We start from the raw sequence: 5,953 nt of genomic DNA, 5'->3' as shown, positions 1-5,953 counted from the left end.
TCTATGGTGTTTTGTTATAGCACCCTGAGCTAAGATAAAAATCTTACTCCAGTCTATTTACTACACAGTTTGTTTCCTTGCCCCCTACCTTTTTCTGCTTTCCAGCGAATAGATCAAATTTACCCATGCTAATTTGAAAGCTCTATTTTTTTCAAAGATATTTTTGGTGGTCGCTCATACCTTATTAAGACCTGTATTTTTGTTTTTCTCTACAATATTTAAAACATATCAATTGTTATCATTAAGCATACTTACTTTACTATCGTCAACCCCACCTTGCTTTCTGATATTATCTAAAACTTGAATTATTATCTGCTCCTTTTGGGTCCTTCATCATTTCAAAAACAGTAAGCTTTACTGAATCAATTTCTCATCCTTACTTCCTATATATTTCCAGATGTATAGCACTCTCCCAAGTCTCTCTTCTTCCCAGAATATTTTCTCCAAGGGTATTTGCAAAGGTGGTCTTTGTTGTTGTTGTTGTTGTTTTTAAGATTTTATTTATTTACTTATGAGACACACAGAGAGAGAGGCAGAGGGAGAAGCAGGCTCCCTGCAGGGAGCCCAATGTGGGACTCGATCCCAGGACCCCGGGATCACACCCTGAGCCGAAGGCAGACGCTCAACCACTGAAGCCACCCAGGCATCCCTGCAAACATGGTCTTTGGATAGTAAACCTTTTACAGTCTCATACACCTATGTCTTCCATTTCCACTCATTTAAACAATAGTTGAACTGAACATACAATGTGGACTTAAGGTGATTTTCCTTCGACAATATAAAAATCTTAAGCCCTTATTATTTTGTATACAGGATTCTTATTGAGATATCTAATGTCAATATGATTCTCTTCATTAGTTTTTTCCCTGAAAACTTTATTATTTTTCAGTAATCTCCACACCCAACATGGGGCTCGACCTCACAGCCCCTGAGATCAAGAGTCATACGCTCCACTGATTGAGTTAGCCAGGCGCCCCTTCTGGAAACTTTAAAGATGGTCTGTCTTTATGATCTTAAATTCCTCAGTAATGTGTCTGAGTGCAAGCTTTTCCTTCTCTATCCTGTTTGAAAGCCTATATACCATTTTCTTCTTAAGTTTTAATCTTTCTGCACTTCTGGAAATTCTCATTTCTTCCCCCAAAGATATCCTCCCCTTCCATTTTCTCTCTCCTACTTGGAATTCTTAAGTAAGAAAGGTTATCTCTTTCATTCCTCCCCCCACCCCATACTATTTGCTGATCTTAAGAACGTGACAGGCCTCTCTAAAATGGAGATACTGCTTTTCTCATAAATAGTTAACTATTACCATGAAAAAAAGCTGCTTTTTGCAAAAATTGTTTACCGGAAATGGCAATGCCTAAAGTCAGCCACAAGAGGTCGGACAATAACCAAGAAAACAAATACTGGGTTTGTGTGTGCGTGTGTGTGTGTGTGTGTGTGTGTGTGTGTGTGTGTGTGTTTAAAAAAAAGCACCATGAGGAACCTGGTAGTTATTAAAACCGGAAACATTTCTTGGAATAATACCTCTCATTTGAATGTTTAATCTCCAGTGTCGATAACAGGATTAGTGTACAAGCCAGCTTCCCTGTCAGTTTGCAATTTGAAATGCAGTAGAAGTGTTACGGCAGCTCCTGCTTGGAGCTGAAATTCTTGCAAATCTAGAGCAGATTCCTACCCCAAATCCTTGTGAATGAATGTTTTCAAGGAAAGTAGCATTGGCTCCGTCCTTACTGGTGGGGTGACTTTGGGCAGGTTGGTGACACCCCCTTGGCCTCTGGTCAGCCTCACCTGGAGAGTGCGGTAGTAATTCTCACTGCACAGGGTATTGTGGGGACTCAGACCACTGCCAGCGCAGGAGAACTTGGGAAAAACACAGTCTTCACTCTTTCCTCTTCTGTGAAATGAGAGGGCTGGTGAATGGGTCTCTCCATTTCTGGTCTACATGAAGATTCAGTGTTCAATGAAATTGCATTCACCCCCGGAGAAGGGCCAAATCTCAAAAAGTCATTTCTGGGCCCTGACTGGATCCTGAGATTTACCAGACTGGTGTGATGCGAACAGAGAAGAGCCATGTGGGGAGGAAGGTGCCTGGTCCTCAGGTCTGGACACCCGGGCCTCCTGGCCTTGCTCTTCCCTTTATGGGCTGTAAGCCTCAGGCTCTACGTGGTCACTGCCTCAACCTCAGCAAACCCATCAATAAAATGGGGCTGAAATAACCATGTCACAGGATGTGAGGATTAACGAGAGCACGTGTGTGAGTCTCTTGGCCTGCAGTAAGATACTGTATCTGAAAAATGGGCTTCGTAGGACTATCTTTACAGGGCTAATGAGAAAAACAAATGAGAGGATCAATGCAAATTGATTAGCACAAATTCCTGGAATGCACAGGAGCTTTGGAAATATAGTAACAGAGCACCAATTAATAGCAAAGCCCCAAGTGATAACGTGTGAATGCGAAGCATCGGAATGCAGCCGTCGGAGAAGCAGCACCCAGAGGTGCAGACCCCAGGCACCTTGTCACACGAGGCTAGACAGGAGTGTGGGCTTCTGCTGGCCCCGGGGCAAGGTGGCATCTGTCCAGGGAACGGAGTTAAACAGAGGCTCCGGCTGGAGATAAATGACCTACACGCCGGCCCGTTAATCATTCTCCACTTTGCATGTGGCCTCCCTCAATCCTCTCGGGTCCGAGTTCAGGTGCGGAGCGCGTGTGTGGGCAGAGGCCCCGAGGAAGGGCCGGCCCTCAGCGAGAGCCCCGTCCAGTCTGCTCCCCACCAGCCAGCTCTGGAGTGTGTGTGGGTGCGGGTGACAGACTTGGAACATGTCCCGAGATGCATTCGAAGCTCCTTGACTCCTGAGTCGAGGCGTTCAGGTCGCGGCCCGTCTTTCCCGAGCTCCTGGGCCGCGCCGTCCGAAGTGAACAGGGCTCGGGCCAGACCCGCAGGCATCGCTCGGCGGCCTGGAGGGAGGGAAGGGGACAGACATGTGTGCAGCCGCAGGGAAGGGCTCCCGGAGGAAGCGATGCCTGGGCCGAAAGGCCAGGAGCAAGACAGCCTGGGATGCGTCCGGGGGCAGGTCGGAGCCGACCCCCCAGGCCGGGGTGCCGAAGCTTGGCCACCGCCATGGGGGGGGAGCTGGTGGGGGGCTGGCAGGGGGCGATCGGAGACGGGGAGCCCGCCCCACGCCTCTCCCCGCCGGCCTCACCCCACAGGCCGCCTGCGCCTCGTCCAGTCCTGGAGGGTCCCCCGTCGGCCCGCTCCGAGGAACATTCTCCTGCGGCCAGGACTGTCGACGGCTCCCGACAGAGGGCCCGGGGCCTCAGCTGGGCAGGGAGGGTGGACGGAAATGATCTCCCCGGGCCTGGGGCAGCCAGAGGCCAGACTCTGCGGTACCCCTCCCCACAACCGGGGCTGCCCGCCGCGGGCTCGGGGCCCGGGTCACAGGGCCGACTGGGTCCCCGCCATCCATTGCCAGAGGCCGGGCTGCTCCCGAAGGGCCCACGGGGGCCTGGTGACCTGTGCCTGCAACCGCTGGGGACACTTGCCGGGCGGCCGTCAGGAGGGCCGAACACTCACTTGGGCTGGAGCACAGGCCCACGGGAGTTCGAGGACACGCCGGGGCCCAGGCAGGAGAGGACGCGGCGCAGGGCCCTGAGGACGGCCAGCCGGGTCCACAGCAAAACCCAAACCAAACCAGCTGCATTTTGCTGGGGTGGGTTGCTTTTCGTTTTGGGTTTTTTTTTTTTCTTTTTCTTTTTCCCTTTCTGGCCTATTCCCAAGAGAAAATGCTGGCCGTGCTACACATTCCTGAGGCACCTCCCGGGGCGGGGAGGAGGGGAGGCTGCTGTGGCCCAGTCGGTCTTTCACCCTCTCCTCGAGCTCACGTCCCCGCAATAACCGAGGGACCGGCTCCTGGGGCAGAGCCAGCGGGTCCCTCGAGGCGGACCCGGTCTCATGGCAGCAGCTGGAGATAAGCTGCACACAAAGGGGATTTGTGTCCGAGGAGGGACGAGCCCTGGATACTCAACGCGGAAGAATTTTCTCATTAGTCAGTGCGGGGACCCCAGGGCCGGCGGCAGCAGGGAGGAGGGCCTGTCGCAGGGGCCAAGCCCCCGGAGCTGCTTTCACTGAACAACCGAAATTAAAGCCTCTGGAGCGCATTTCCGTGGGAGCGATGGGAGACGCGGACGCCGTGGGCACCTAGGACACGGCGGGGGCGGGGGGAGCCACTGCGGGCCCGGGGGCTCTGTGCAGGCTTAATTACGCGCCCCTGCTGGCAGGGCGGCTGCGGCTGGGGCTCTGCACGGGGCACCCCAAATGCTCCCCGCTGAGAGTGGAGCCCCGAGACCCCGAGGCCCCAAATCACAAAGATGAACCATCGCCGAATCGGTGGCAGCTGCCAGCTGGACTGGAAAGCTCTGCGGTGGTAGAGACGGGAGGTGGGAGGGTGGTGGATGGGACCCCAAGTCAAAGCACACAGGGTTCTAGAACCCTCCAGGATTCGCTGGCCTGAAAGGAGCCCCAGGGCCTGCGAGCAAGTTGAACAAGCAGGAATTCTTGGAGGCCGGAGCAGCATCTGAGGCACAGCCCTGGACCAGCTCATTCCTTAAGTCCTGGAGACCGGCCGGGCTGGGCCACCGCTGGGAACGGCGAGGTGGCCTCCCGGTGACCGCTGCTCTGGTGGCTCTGGTCGGCACTTGCAGTGAGATCAGGCCCCGGGGAAGACCCGTTGCAGGTGAAATTCGCTGGCCCCCTTGGGAGCCTCTGCTGTTGCTCGATGCCCTGCTCAGGGGGCCTGGGAGCGGCTCAGGCCAGGCTCCCAGGCGTCCTCACCCCCTGCCACCGTGACACGGGGACAGAGAACCAGGCATCCCCTTCCCACCACGTCACCCTGCTCACGCGGGGGCTTCGACAGGTCGGCTGGACAAATGCATCCTGGTGTCGTGCTTTCCGGACCATCAGCTCAGCCTGGAGAACAGCAGCAAGGTCCCAGAGGCACATCCACCTTTACGCTGCCTCAAAAAACCATCGTGGGCTTCATGACTTTCCCCGCCCGCCCGTCACTCCGAGTAACTCCTGTGCACAACAGTGGAAAAGGTGCGCGAAAGGCCTTTTGACTTCGTGCCTGCAGAAGCCTCTGGAGCCACCCCCCGGGGAGTGGGCCCTGAACAAGGGGCGCTGGGGCCTGCGGGCGGGGGACAGGGGCTGCTGTACTTTCAGTGCCCCCCGCCCCCCGGGCACGGATGCGTTGGACCGGGTTGGGCGTCCCTCCCGCCTTCCCAGACGGCACGGCGAGCCCCGCTGCAGAGCCAGTGGGTGACCCTCGGGCACCGGCGTCTTCTTGCACCGCGTCGAGGAACCCAGAGGTGAGTTCCACACGGGAAAGGCTGCAGCCTCCTGCCAGAGACCTTCCCGACGTGGGGCCCGGGACCCAACTGCTCAACTGCGAATCCACCACCCGGGCATGGTCACGGCGGCAAAGGGCCGCGCTGGGCAGAAAGGCCGCATCCTTCCCCCCCTTTAAAAACGCAGGTAGCGTCTGTGGACAGCGTGAAGGCCTTTCTCTGCTCCGTCCCTCTCTTCTCCACTTCCTCCCCCCATTTTTAAAAGATGTTATTTATTCATGAGACAGAGAGAGAGAAAGAGAGGCAGAGACATAGGCAGAGAGACAAGCAGGCTCCATGCAGGGAGCCCGACGCAGGACTCGATCCCGGGACTCTGGGGTCATGACCTGGGCCGGAGGCAGGCGCTCAACCACTAAGCCACCTGAGGATCCCGACTTCCTCCTTTTAAGGTGCTCAGAGGCCTGGTGGATTCTCAGCCTGAGTCCCCGGGCTCGATGCCGACCTGGCCTCCAAGTCACACGCTCTCAACAAGTGAGCATCAGGGTTGCCGCAGTGTGTGGGGTGCAGGGGTGGGGGAGCACCTCCATCAGCAGCGCCTGTCCCGCTGGAGGC

The sequence above is a fragment of the Canis lupus genome, chromosome 38, assembly GCF_048164855.1.
Source record: "Canis lupus baileyi chromosome 38, mCanLup2.hap1, whole genome shotgun sequence".
NCBI classification, from domain to species: domain Eukaryota; kingdom Metazoa; phylum Chordata; class Mammalia; order Carnivora; family Canidae; genus Canis; species Canis lupus.
This window is presented reverse-complemented; position numbering follows the sequence as displayed.